The sequence below is a fragment of the Conger conger genome, chromosome 7, assembly GCF_963514075.1.
Source record: "Conger conger chromosome 7, fConCon1.1, whole genome shotgun sequence".
Taxonomy (NCBI): Eukaryota; Metazoa; Chordata; class Actinopteri; order Anguilliformes; family Congridae; genus Conger; species Conger conger.
The window spans coordinates 9779573-9794500 of NC_083766.1; the positions used below are offsets into that span (position 1 = coordinate 9779573).

The 14928-nt window shown below is 44.2% G+C and overlaps 1 protein-coding gene across 1 annotated transcript in view; it reads right to left on the minus strand.

Moving 5' to 3' along the window:
* Positions 1–14928, minus strand: part of LOC133132874 (BCAS3 microtubule associated cell migration factor-like) — a 288152-nt gene that overhangs the window by 200011 nt on the left and 73213 nt on the right. The gene's annotated exons all lie outside the window — the stretch shown is intronic.

The window sequence follows — 14928 nt, forward strand, 5'->3', positions numbered from 1 at the left end:
AGAGGAAGAGAGGGAGAGAGGAAGAGAGAGGAAGAGAGGGGGAGAGAGAGACAGAGAGAGGAAGAGAGAGAGGGAGAGGGAGAGGCAGAGAGGGAAAGACTTGCTTCAGATTCGCAATCGCTTGTCATCACACTAAATACCCATAAAGCCTTGAGTCACACTTTTTTTAGGCTAAAGTTTAATGCTGTGTTTTTCATATATTACATTACCTTGTAAATATAGCATACATTTAAAATAGTCACACAGAAGACGACTATAATTGTATTTTTTTTTCTTTTTTTTATGCGCACAAGGCATTTTAATGAGGTGAAACTGTGAGAATACAATAAGACGTTTGTTTATTATTTTAACGTTTTATACAAAGGGGGCTTCACCGGATCAGGAGAAACCTTCTACACATAATCTGCACCGCCATTTACAAAGAGCAGGAAGAGGCGTCTTCTGATGAAGTGTTGAAGTTTTGTTGCGGTGAGGAAAAAACGTGACCCTGCGGCCCATCCCTGATCAGAGGGGCGACAGCAGCCTCTTTTCCAAACGGCGTGCAGCGATTGTCATTACGTTATCAGGTACAACCCAGGCGTAACAGCCTGTAGACTCTTAGTGAAGAGTTATTCAGGGTACACGAGACAGAACACAAAGCATTAGCGCTGTGCTAACAACCCAGTCTGGACACTTAGTAATCAAGAATCCACCCCGACCGTCGACAGCCACTAAATAACAATGAAAAACCTTCAAAACAAACCTTCACAAAGAAAATTAAATAATGAAAAGGTTACATAAAAAGAGTGTATGTTTATTTTAATTTTATTTTATGTCAGAGCTCCTTTTAAATGCAGAAACCGAGGACGAGTAAGAGCATGGGGAACGGAGAGAGAGAAACGGGTGAGAGCGTAATGTTAGCATGTGGAGCTAATCAGGGTACACATCCCTGCCAGGGTCAACGCTTTCAGCCCCCTGTCCACATTAACTGCTCATGCTAGCATCACCAATTCCTCCATGCAAATTTAATCAGTACTATGAACTAGATTTTTCTGAATAGTCAAGGGAAGGGATTTGTTTAATAGGTGCCGATTTAAGAAAAAGCATTTACTCGCTTTCATACAATCCTACTTGTATGACACGTGACTTCCGAAAATTAGTTTGTTGTGTCAATTTATATACCATATTTAAATGTTTAAACATGTATTTATAACATGGCACATCCCAGAGTGCCTTAAGCTTACTGTAACTTCATGCTGCATTCTCATTCTCGTTCTCATCACAAATCTTCTTCGACAATAGTACACGTTTACTTGTTTTTATACAGTACTCTTTGTATAAAACATGACTTCATAAAAAGACATTGTTGTGTGTATTTATACATTTTAATATTCATGTATATTTTTAAAATACACTTTGCGTTTAACCTTTGGCTCATGTGCACCACAAGACAAAGGGAATCCTTTTAACAAGACCATAGTTTCACCTCAGAGGAAACCAGCGCTGTTTCTATGGTTTCCCATTGAGATTCCCAGTCAGCAAGGGCTTTACTGACACTATTTACAACCTTTTAAAATGAAAACAGATATCTGTTAACACATACTTCAATTACGCTCTTTCGAATTTCATGCTATGTCCAAAATCACACACATAATTTGGTAAAGACAAGGTGCCCTCTTAACAAACGTGAGTTCAAGTCCTTTCATTCGCTCCCTTTCTCCGAAAGGCTTTGAGAAACAGACTCAATTGTCGTTTTCCTTTCCCCTTTTGTTGCATAAATAAGGGTAAAAGCCAACGGCCGCGGACTGAAGAGGGGAGAAGAAAAAACCCCACATAGAAACGACAAACAACAACCCTTCCGACAGGAAAAAAAAAAAGAGCGAATCACAATGAAAGAAAGGCACTCTGTTTATACGGGAATCAAAGCACTCAGGAGCGGACATGCACCGACGGTTTGGAGGGGGTTTAGATCATTAACCGCTTTCCCCCGTCTTTGGCTAATACTGTGAAATGCCTGCTTTGTGACAAATCAAAGAGAGGCCATTTAGGACTTGTGCCGCTCTCAGAAGGAAAGCATTTGGGCAGAGGTCTCGCGCTAACCCCCCGAAACGGGGCCCGGAGAGGGCTCTTTTCGGCCTTTCAGCCGCCAGCACATCGCCGGGGCCCACGGCGCTTTTGTGCGGGGCCAGGGGCGGAGAGGAAGAGGAATCCGCACAGGAAGCAGCCTGAAAAGCCATAATGGTGCTTCAGACGCAGGGAGCGTAAGACGGGAGGAAAGGAGGGGGAAAAAGCCTTAATGAATTTAGCATCTTTTCCGAGAGGACACTTCAGCTCCCGGGCGAGCCGCCTTAACCCTCTCGCGCCCGGGGGCCGCCGCGCCCGGCCGGGGCCCGGGGAGACGGCTCTCATTCTCCCGCCGCGCCGTGCCGGGAGCTCCACCGCCCCGCAGAGCACGGCCGCAGGAGAGTCGCTACGTCTCTGGCAGTCACCTTCACTGAGAGCGTCCGATACACGAGTAATAACCAGTGACAGCTCGGTGTCGGCGCAGCTAAGATGGCCGCGGTGCGGAGACCCCGTGATGTGCAGATATGTCGGACTGAGCATGAATTCCCGGTGCGGCTGTGGCCTCCGTTTTCCCCATCACCCGGTACGGATGTGAAAGCCCGCAAATGAAAACCGAAAGGGCGCACTTTAACCACAGTCATTGTTTTATTTCAGCTGTTCGTTTACTGGAGTGCAGAGCAAAAACAACCACGACAAAAAAAAAAATGTGTCACTGTCCAAATACTTACGGACTGCAGTGTAAAAAAGGACGCAGAGACCCAGTAATTAATCAAGCAAGAGTTAACTAACGGCGTTGGAAGACTGCACAAGCCAAAACATGTCCACCTTAAAAATGAAAACAAAATAAGTTCACTCTTGCTTGATTCAGCATTGCAGTGCGGCCTCTGTGTGTTTTTTAGTTTCTGTGAGTTTGGAAAAGGCGACGCACATTTTTTGACAAACAAAGCGCAATGTAAAGGTTCCATTGCTGGTTATAAACTAACCATAGGACTGATGGTCTGTGTGTGATGTGTGCGCTAAGAACCACCGCAGGAAAGAGAGGGGTAAATGACCTTTCGAGGCTGATTCACAGCAGTCTTGGCCCAGACACTGTAGCCAGAGGCTAACGCTAACGTCACCTGACCTCCCCTCTCATAACTGAATAACTCTCATAACTGCTTCTCCTCGAGCTTACACGCCATTTCACGACCATTTCCACTTGTTAATAAAGGAATATAAATAAGTGCCATTAAAAAAATAAGACAATAAGATAAAATAAGTGCTGCGTAAACCTGAGCGGTCAGCGGTAATGTGTCCTCCGGGGGTTTAAAACAACCGGCTGCTTTCGCTGTAACCAAAAGCGTTTAGATTGAAAACACGTGTAACGGTGACATCTATTATTAACTCCAGAATGATAATAAAATACTACATTTTACAAAAACGAATGAAGGAAATAAAGATAACACAGATGCGCCGAGTCTGAGAAAGGTAACGACCGAGTCAGAGCACGGGAATCACCGCAGGCCTCCCGACACGAAGCCTTCTGGAACCCAGGGCCGGCGTTAAAAGACAGACATGGCGAGAGACAGGGTTTCTCTTGATCGGGGCTTTCTCGCCGGTCCGAGTTCCCCCCAGACATGTTGCGGTGAGGGAGAAAAGCGCACAGGAGGCAGAGATTAAGGTGGAGGGGATGGAGGGAGGGGGTGAGTGAGGAGAGGAGAGGAGAGGAGAAGAGAGGAACAATGGCCGCACCGCAGCACCGAGGGGAGAGAGCGCTGTCATGTCAAGCTTGCTTGTGCAAATTCCCAGAACTGTCATTATTAAAACACTCACTTCCAGGGAAAGAAAGGAGGCCAGAGGGCGCCCCGGACCGAGAGCAATCCCGCCGGACAAAGCGAAAACAAATTAAAATGACCATTATAAAACACAGATGCTGCAAAGAAAATAAACTCGGCGAGATTTACTGGTTTTTGAAGAAATGGGACGTTTGTGGAAAAGACATCAGGGACGACTCGCAGGTAATACGGAGAGAGGCTCAGACTCCTTTTCACAGACTTCTTCTTTTTTTCTAAAGAAATCTGCTCCCTCGCTATTTTCGGACTCCGAGTGGGGTCAGGCTGGCCTATGAGAACATGGCAGGGGGCCAGACCTTCCTGAAGCCATGACGGAGGAAGAAGGGTGGTTAAAGAGACAGGCGTCACACACTGCAGACACCGCATCCCACAGCTGTAACTTTAAACTGCATTCATTATTTCAGCCCTACATGCTCAGAAATAAAGGTAGAAAGGGTGCAAAAAGGGTAGTCGCTGTGGCAGTACCCTATAGGGTACACCTAGCCGGCAATATGCAATTCATTTGTACCTTTTTTGCTTGGAAAAGGCACTCATTTGTACCCAAAGACAAAATTACTGAGCTTTCAGGGTACATTTGGGAAATTTTATCCTTGAAGAACAAAAAGGTACCTCCACTGTAATTTTATTTCTGAGAATAAGTGCTTGCTTCGATCCCAGACGCTACTATATTCTACACATTTTGGATCAAAGCTGAAATTCTTTTTTTAATTATTAAAATAATTCCGTAATTAAAAGAGGAAGAGAATTATTCCTATTGTCTATTAGCAAAATATGCCTCCATGTTACATGATAGTCTAAATATAATTTATATTTACTGTATGCTCACAGTACTGGCAGAAATAAGGGAAGCACGGCGCTTCAGTACAAGAAGAAGCAAAGTACTCTTAAAACTTTAATCTTCTGTTGTTGTTTCTTGTCTGTTAAAATGCGTTCGAAACAGTTATTTTCCTTTTGACCAGAAGTGGTAATGACATTTTGTGACCATCAGTAATTTGATATATACAAGTATACAAGCTAAAAAAAGCTTTTATTTGCATGAATATTATGCAAAGAAAAATACCAGACAAAGAAATATGCATTCAAGTTGATTATAAAATTCACAACTGTAAAGTACAGTACATTAGACTGCTCAATGTACAGTTTACATTGAACTAATACATAAAGTACCTTTTTTTTTTTTTTTGCACAAATGCTAATTGTTTCAGGTTGATATTACATATTTTAATATTTGTAATTACATATGTATTACATATTACATTTATTAATATGTAATACATATTGCATCAATCGACAAATAATACATAAATGCAGTGTTTCCATAATTTGTGCCAGTACCGTATATTCGATATTTCCTAATTCTACCTGAAGATGTTAAGAAAAGTGTTAATTATGGCGTAGCCTAACGAGGTATTCTCGGTATGGCAGCAGTGAAGACAGTGGACATACACTACCCGCATTGTGTGGCAGTGTAGCAGCAGCAGGGCCAGGGGGTGACTTAAAGCACATCACACTATCCCAAACATTCGGCTCATCTGAAAATGCAGTTAGCGAGCAGCGAGCCTATGAACAGGAATGCATGCAAAGATACAATCACTGGCCTCACCATGTGGCCCTGATCAAGAGCCAGTAATCTGATAATGTCAATTTACTTAAGACTAAGTGGCAACCAGCCCAAGCATTCAAGTCATGAAAAGAATTTTCGCGACGGAAAGCATGAAAACTCGAACATTAAGGCCGTATGGAATTGAGGGAGCCCCCATTCTGGTCAAGGGATTTCACTTTGGTCCGGTGTCATCATCTTCCTCAGTTCTGATGGCGAGCTGTCAGTGGGGAGAGTTGAAACTCTTAACATCTGAAATCAGCTCACAGAGAACTCTACGAGTCAGTCCCTGGGACTGGTAGGGGGAGAGGGGTTGACGTTGCTCAGATGTTGAGCACCAGCGACAGAAGACTCATGGGCCGGTAACATCACCACGTTTCTTCTCGGGTGAAATCGATTCGTTTAAGAGCCTTAACGCGCCGCCATTCCCGCCGTTTACCATGCGGCTGTTGCCGCGGCGACCAAAATATCAGATCGGGCGGCCCTCCCCCCCCCAACCCCCCACCCTGGGCCGCGGCGTACCGGGGCGGGGCAGCCAGGGAGCCGGGCCCCGGCCCAGACGGCCGACGGCCCCCCGGGGGAACAGACACCCCGGAACGGGGGAGCGGAAGCGCCGAGACCCTGCTGGGAAAGCGCTGCTGGATGACCCGACAGTCCGGAGGGAGGGAGGGAGGGAGGGAGGGAGGGGAAGGGAGGAAGCGAAGCCCCGGGCGGCTTGGGCTGAAGAGCTCGGGACGCTGTGAGGACAGGAGCAGACGTCTCGCTCGGGGGAGAGAGGGAAAAAAAAAGCCCCACGAGACACCCGGCGTACACAAGCGCTCCCAAACAGAGGAAGAGGAGGACGAGGAGGAGGAGTGCGGCGAGGGAAAGAGAAGATTCCCACAGAACCCGCCGGAAAAAACGCCCGGGCTCAGGCTCAAGTTCAGCCTATACGATAATATAAATTTAGAAAACTGGAGTAAATATGGAAACGAATGGCGCTGGCCGGATGGGTATGTTAGTCACCCAGAGATAGGGAGATGGGCCTGAAACGTACACACAGATCCACAGTGAGTGTCAAGCATGGGGACGCGTCTGATTTGTTTCAGCGACTCTCTGAAGGTATTCGAGAAAACCTCAGGCCATCCCTTACAGACTCCCGCAGCTGTTTAAACACATCCGTGGCACTAAAATTGTCTCCATTTATACAAAGTAGACTTCAAAAGAAAAGAAAGGGGGTAAAAACTGTATTTATATAACTCACAGGCGAAAGCTTTCTGCACTAGAAGGACATGTCCCCCTTTTAATGAAGTGTAATACAATACAGACATTTCCTTCATATTCTGACACGGGATTTCTCTAATGAGAGCGTGCTGATAGGCTGCCTGCCCTGCAGGGCCATAACTGGTCCACAGCACTGCCACACCCTGTGTGCCAGCCAGCAGTGTTCAAAAACACTTGGTGCATCAGGTTTTCTTTAGTTTCGACCACTGCAAAACCATACGTTTCTGGTAAGGATGGTGATTTACAATTATTTCAAAGGGCGAGTGATCGCATAATGTCCACGATTCTGAGCAAGGGGCTTTTTTTTTTGGAACGCATCTTGCAAAGCGTCGTCAGTACCAAAGTTTTTCCATCATAATAAGTGTTAATGTTTAGCCTATAGAGTCAAAAAAACTCCAGTTTCAGATATGATACTAAGAATTTAACCTCAACTTACAAATCTTGTGCGCCCACTAATGCAACAGCTTTGCTGAATACTCATTTACAGATATGCCAGGCTATGAAATAACACCTGCAGTAATTCTATCACCGTTCTAAATGACCCAAAGTGGAAAGCAAACCAACAGTGTCAGCTCAAAGTCCATGAATGGCAATATAGAGTAGTGAGTCTAGTTATAGCGTGATTATGTTAATTTAGCCAATATTTTAATATAATTCAGTGGTTGGCCGGCTAGTTATCCGTGATAAGAAACATGATTTGAGACCATTTTGACTTAAAACCAAACTGATTAATATTAGGGAACCCGGATAAGGTACCAAGAAAATGATTTTGTTCCTAAGTGCAAAGATATGGGATATTTGCTGGAATACTTAAGCAGCGTTACCTTGAAATGTAGCATATTTTGAAATGCTGGTTTTATTAGGGAGGCGATTTCTCTCAGTGCAGGGCATTCAAACTGCACAAACCTCAGCCCCTCTGACATTTTCCCACTTATACAGTACGACTTACCAACGAAAAAGGATAATTGTAATCAAAATAGATATTTGGTTTATTCGATAAAGAAATAGCCTCTACGTTTACATGTTGGTTTTTTATTGTTCTTTTATCATTTATTGTATGATGAATTTATACATGGAGCCAAGTCTCAACACATCGGCTAGTTGTACATGCGTAGCCTTTATAAGAAAATAAAAAATACTCAGTGGGCACGTAGCCGAGGAGTAATAAAGTTACTCATAGACCTACCCACCCGAGTTTCAACAAGTCTAAAATGAATCCAACATCAAACAGCACCCCAGTGATTTCAATGTGCTCGTTAAATTCTTATTCCATTGATTTTATTCCAATACCACTTTGTCATTTTGTTGAAAACGGTTTAGTTGCAACTTGCACTGTAATATCAGTCTAGCAAAAATCTTTGCAATGGACTGGGCAAATATGTGGGCTACACGTTTCTCCGTTCCTGCGTGTTTCAGCATTTTTTCATGAGTATTTACAACAACAAGGAGTAAATAAATCTCTTTTTCTGCCAAAGAGAACCTTATCAAATTACGTTTACGGCATTGCCAAGAAGCATTTTACACAGATTATCAGGCTGACTGTTTACTGAACGGAGAACGCTCTTTTTAGGGTTCGTACAGCAGGACAGTTTCACACATTTGCCCTTTATAAAGATTTTAAAAGGCCCCTTAACTCACGCAGGTGAAAGCCAGAGCAACATGAACACCAGCAACATGAACCGGGGCAATGATACAAAAGCAGGCTACATCATTCAGCTACGCATCTCCATCTCCAAACGTTAACACTTTGAAAAGCTTCCATGCATAACTGTATGAATTGTGAAATTGTTATATATAATTGTATAAACTACACGCCATGTACGTAGGCACATACATGCACGGACATGCGAATACATGCACAAGCATATACAGTACACAAAAGGATACACACACACACACACACACACACACAGACAAGCCACAACACACCTTTACGCTTATGCAATATAGGCATATCCACACATATATTCTGTAGAGACATATACACATACATAATGAACACACATTCAAACACACACACACACACACACACACATACAAGCATTAACACACGCATGTAGAGACAGTAAACACACATACCGATAAGCCACAAAAACACGCTTACGCATATGCAATATAGGCATATCCACACATACATTCTGTAGAGACATATAAACAAACATAATGAACACACATTCAAACACACACACACACACACACGCAGAGTCACGGAGAGGGCTTCTCGTCCTCCGTATCCCTAGCTAGGCTGTGATTTATTGAGTTCACATGGGGTGCGCTAACTTCATCAACACAGATTTCATTATGCTCTGTATGCAAAATGGAACAGGAGAGCTCCTAAAACAACACTTACTGTACAAACAACTAAAACATGGTTACACTTTTTTACCCATTTAAGCATCGCATGTGTTTTATAAATTATGACTGTAAATGGTGATACTGTATGTAGACACTAAATTCTGCAACATGTACATCTATCTATCTATACACAATATATACAAGTGTATGTTGTATACCTACATACTGTAAGTGTGCATGTACGTATATAAAATATGAGAAAGAGAGAGCGGTGGAGACAGAAAAGAGGTCTTAAGATGGTGTGACGTTATTTACTCAGACCCCGGCTGGATCCGGTCGTGACTCAGGTCATGAGAAGTGTCAGAAAGCGCATTTCCTCACGGTGGGAAAGGACAACATATTTCATGTGCACTGGCTCTCGCACCGCCTGATAAAGACAGCGCTGAACTTTCACATGACTGGGGGGGGGGGGGGGGGGGGGTAAATGCCGCAAGCAACAACAACAACCAAAAAAATATTACAAGATACAGGGAAAAATACAGCATATTATATGCGTATCATAGCAGAGAACATTCTACTTCCTTCTAAAAAATCGTTACAAGGACATGAGCTAATGCCAGGCAACCTGTACGGAGTCTGGTACAAAGGAGAGTCAGTCATCAAAACGTTTTATAATGGGCGCCCTTCGGTTCATTGCAATCCAGTTGCGCGTAGGGCAGCGATCTTGATATAAAAAGGCTCGCTGGATTGGATGGGGATTGTATAAAATCTGAAATCTGCCCTGTTCTCTCCTCTGGAAGCTGGAGGGGAGAGCCGTGCTTGCAGTGTCTCTGCTCGGAGGTAAAACGGCTCTCCAAAGGGCAGATTCGCAGCCGGGCACTGTCTTAGGGTGAGCCACCGGACAACAAGCGCTCTACAGAAAAATTCTGAGAACTGAGAACTGGGGTATAAAAAAGATTAGAGTAAGAATACAAATATATAATGTGTCCCCTACTATTATCCTGTAAAATCCTTTGATTTGAACGTTTAATTTAATTTCGGAATTCCCTTGCAATTCCTCATTTTTAATAGTGCCACTTATACAAAACGGTGAACTTACAGTACAATAATTGCTTAATAGTAATGACAATACTATTGTGCCTTTTTAAACAAATGAAAAATGTCAATATTAATATTAAGTATTGAATTGCAGTTTTTTTCAGCAAGTACAAAACGTTCAAAACTTAAAAATTATTTTATATCATGTATTAAAACACGTCCTGTATTTCATCAAAAGTAATTGCAGGCATCATTTTATTCGTGTGAGAATATATATGGAATCAAGTTGAATGAATGCATTCCATCACCAAAATAAAAATATCACTAATTTGGGGCACTATATATTAATAGTAGGACTGTAATAATGAATAAATAAATAATTAAACAGATTATATGATTTCTATTTCCAGAGATGAAGATTCATTTATGATATTATCACCATCCATATCTATGACCACACACTGCACTTTACGACCTACGACCTTTGAAACTCAGATAAATCTCTCAAAATCTAAAGTCATTTAGAACAAAAAATATAGCCCAGAGCCTTCATCCATTCAGTGATTTACCACGGGGATGGAAGACACTGATTTTATTACTCTTTGTCTCCGTTTATCCTTTTGCCGACAGCCCAATATCAATTTTATTGTATGGCCATTTTTATTTACGAAAATGAAATAAATTAAAATGACGGAATATTTCTAAAATAAACATAACAACTTTTTTATATTAATCTTTTTGAGTAAAAAATGTAAGGCATTGCAATGTTGGTTGTTGTTCACATTGAAAAGGCACTCTTTATTTGGGACAAAAAAAAGGGATTTAAAATAAATAAATAAATAAATAACTAAAAATAATAATCACTCATTAATGTAAGGATTCAGTCTCCAGAAGAGGCCACTCACAAACCCAGAACAAATTTTGCACCCGGTTTGGGTCCTTTAGCAGGATGAGATTTGTATCGGGCCAAACTTAGCGGCACAATTGAAGCTTTGCGAGTCTTTTCTTCTCTACCTCGGTGGAGTGGAAACAGAAGTCAGGCTTGCAGCCTGCCAAGGAAAGCTGAGAGAACAGCGCCCCACAGAGGGCAGCAGGGGTACTGCACTGGGAAACAGCTCCATCTTAGGCTCTGCGGCAATAAACAAAAACATTCTCCGAACTAAGCGCAAATCTTTGTCGTTCCTACCTTGTGAGAAACTGACACTTTGACGCAAAGTTGAATTTGAGTTGCAATGCAAAATTTAACTACAGTTATGCCTCGTTTCAGCCCATAACTATGCACGCACATAGGGGACAACGGCAACGACAGTTTTGAGAAGGAATGGGGAAATGCAGCAATGCTAACAGAACATGGTATATTATTAATATGAATATGAATCTCAAGCAAAATATGGGGATCCTGTTGTCATTCCATTTGATGTCAGAAATGGCAAATATTCCAGCTAATGAACGCAAAGAATTTTACCAGGCACCTTCAAGTAATGACTGAATGCAGACTGTTTTCACAGTTATAATTGTACTGGGGACAGACCCAGTCCTCTGGCACAAGTGTTAGCGGTAAGCAGTAACCCGTTACCCAGGACGGAGGTCTGTCGCCTCCTTGTCCAGACGGTTCGGGGGGACGCAGCCACCCAGGCTGCGTCGAATCGCCTCTGGCCGACCGTCTGGGCCTCGGAGCAACAACACCCATGACAGCACTGAGGACAAGAGAGTTAGACGCTCTGCGCAGTCTAATTTCCAGGCCTTTCTAACCAACTTGCTAAAAAACACACGCAACAAAAATAGCAAAAAAAAGACCAATCCCTGCTCTGCCCTTTCGACAGCACACAGGAAGTTCGCCTTTTATCTGTGGCGAATTAACCGTTTCCTCTCTCACCTCGGTGGCATAAACATGAGCCAAAGGCCAAAGTGCTTTTCATTTCCTTCTTCTCATCCAGCTCCGAAAAGCCCGGTGATTCATGCTAACGAGCGCGCGGCGCGGTCACGGAGCGCAACGTAGCGCAAACAAAATGAAAACCCCATGAATTAACATGAAGCCTTTTCCTTTTTTCTGCGCTCGGCGAACGGCGTTCCAAAGGAGGGGATGCAACACAGAGCCCACGGCCCATGTGGCTCCCTACCAGCAGTCCTCTCCGCAGGACCGCCGAGCCAAACAGGCTGGAACCAATACACTCCCACCAGAATGAAGACGCAGCTACGCGCTATTTTCACCCACACTCTAAGAAGGCCCCCCGGGAACATTCAACCCCTGAAAAACACCAGCTACGACCAGACTTGCGTGGTGTCATCTTGGGAACAGTTCCTGACAAGAGTTTAGTTCAATTGCTCCCACAGCGTAGAAAAGTCCGGCAACATCGTGTAGAGTTCAAGTGTACCCACATAGGCCTACAGTCAGGCAATGTATTTACAGGGAGACTTACAGTACATGAATTCAAGCGTCTTCCATTCGATCAAATAATGAAAAATCGCAGAGAAAACAGGGACCACATCCTTGGTGTTTATTTTTAGAGACGCTGGCAGTCCTGAAGGATGTGTGCTTTCCGTGTTTCTGCCCCCAAATCAATGTGTTGTCACGGGCGACAATCGCAGAGGCTAGCGCCGCAAGCATTGTGTCGCTGAACGCACCATTACATTTTCTGCTGCCCAATTTAGAGCCAAAAAAAAACCACCGCACCGAACGAAGCAGTGGCCATGCAAGCTCAAATGGGGCGCTCATGTTATTCTCCGTTTTCCGTGTCTGTGCGAACTGGAAAATTACTTTAAATGTTCGGCAACTTCTGGAATCGTATGAGGTTTGAACTCTGAAGCTGGAACGCAAATTACGCCTCTGCTTTTTTCTCTTTCGCTTTTTTGACCTACGCTCACGCGAACCTCGCATTTTGGCTGGTGATTTGTGAGAAGTGTCAAGTTTTATTTTGGAAAGAAATGAACAAATAAATATGCACACACAATGTTTAAATTACCAAACCATCATATCCTCTCAGAGAGGCTGTTTCGGGGGCTCGAGAATATACTGTATGTGTACGCACACGGTGTTTATGTAGTCCTCCAGCAAATTTCATTCTAATGTGTAAAATCTGCACTTTTGCACTTTCCGTGGGCAAACGAATCGCTCCTCTGCAAAAGCAAACTTGTCATGAGGCCAGGATTCTAAACTGCCTTTTCTGTAACCCTATAAAACAAGGAACACTATATCTAAACACCCTGCGATGGCAGCGGGGAACTTTGGAAAGGGGAACATAGCCATCGTCGCACTGCTGATAGGCATTAGGTCACAAAACTATGTGATATTTGCGTACAGTCATCTCTTGTTATTGGCCTTTAGGAAAGGGGAATCAGGGAAGCAGTGAGTCTTGCATTGGGACTCTGGCCAGTGAAATGGGTAAATGTGTCTAACAGTGACAACAGACAATGAAGCATGAGAGAGAGGAAAAAAAGAGGCAAAGAGAGTGAGAAAGATAGGCAGAGCAAGAGAGAGTAAGATATATATAGAGAGAGAGAGCAAGAGAGCAAGAGAGATTAGCAGAGCAAGAGAGAGAAAGCGAGAGGGAGGGAGGGAGAGAGAGAAAGGCACGGAGAGAGCGAGAGATAGAGAGGGAGAGAGCGAGAAAAAGAGACTGAGTGAGAAAGATCGGCAGAGCAAGAGAGGGAGAGATAGAGATATGGAGCGAGAGGGCAAGAGAGAAAGATTGAAAGCAAGAGAGAGGGAGAGAAAGAAAGAGGCAAAGAGAGAGCGAGAGATAGAGAGAGGGAGAGAGGCCAGAGAGTGTGGCTGGAAGAAGAGAAGGGAAGGAGCCTGGGAGAGTGAGGGGTTAATGGAAGCACTCTCCCCCCCTCAGCAGCAGATACACTGAGAGCTTTTAAGCCCAAGCAGCTACCAGGCCCTCGCTGCCCTGCAAGTCTGGCACTGCCGTGCGTTTCACACACAGAGGGAGCGCATAAACAAAACAAGGCCAAATATATAACCGTACATGTCATTCTGTGGAACGAAACCGAATTATTTACATCAACATCCATGTGATAATCTGTTATGTTTGGCCTCCTTTTTGGCAAGGGAACCTAGGATTGTTCTCTTTCGCGTTTTGGAAAGCTCGCCACGAGAGGTATCTGGATACAGATGGCACTGATAAGTCAGCCTTTTAAACTTTTTCAAGCTACATATTTTTGAGATACATTGGAAAAATATGAGATTGAGATGTATTCAAAGTGTCCTCTCGTTTCTTTGTTTACGTTTGCTATTATGTTTCATTATTAAAGTTTGTTTGGGTTATTCTCACAGTGAGACATCAGGTGCTAGTGAGTGTCAGCACCACGGTTTCCTCCCGCTCACCACAAACCCCCGGTAAGGTAACGCAGAGAGACGGCTAATTGCTGACAGGTGGTCCTAACGCCGTCCCTTTGAAAACGGAGTCTGATTTACAGCACGGTTCTCCGGCTCCCCGCCGCAAGAAGCCCCGCATTCCAGCGCCGTGATGTCACCCCGGAATGTTTCACGCACGGCGTCCACGTTGGTAATTAATGATTTGCCAAGAAGCCGCGCCGGGCGGAAGAGTGGGAAAGCGGATCACGTCGACCATCGGGAAGCGTGCCGGGGCGAACAGTCGGCCCCGTGTGATCGATGACCCTGGAGCCGCAACGGCAGACTCACCAGCTCACCACTCCCAGCTCTCGACGCTTCTGACCCACCTATCCCCGGCGTCTAAGTGCACCTGGAACCCGAATTCGAATACAGCGCGCCAGCCTCGATAATGGATAACCAGGAGGAGCGAACGGCGCACTTTGTGAACCCGAAACATGAAGAGACGTGTAAACAGGGTCGCAGGTCGCCGCGGTTCTGCCGGCGGGAGGCGGGAGATA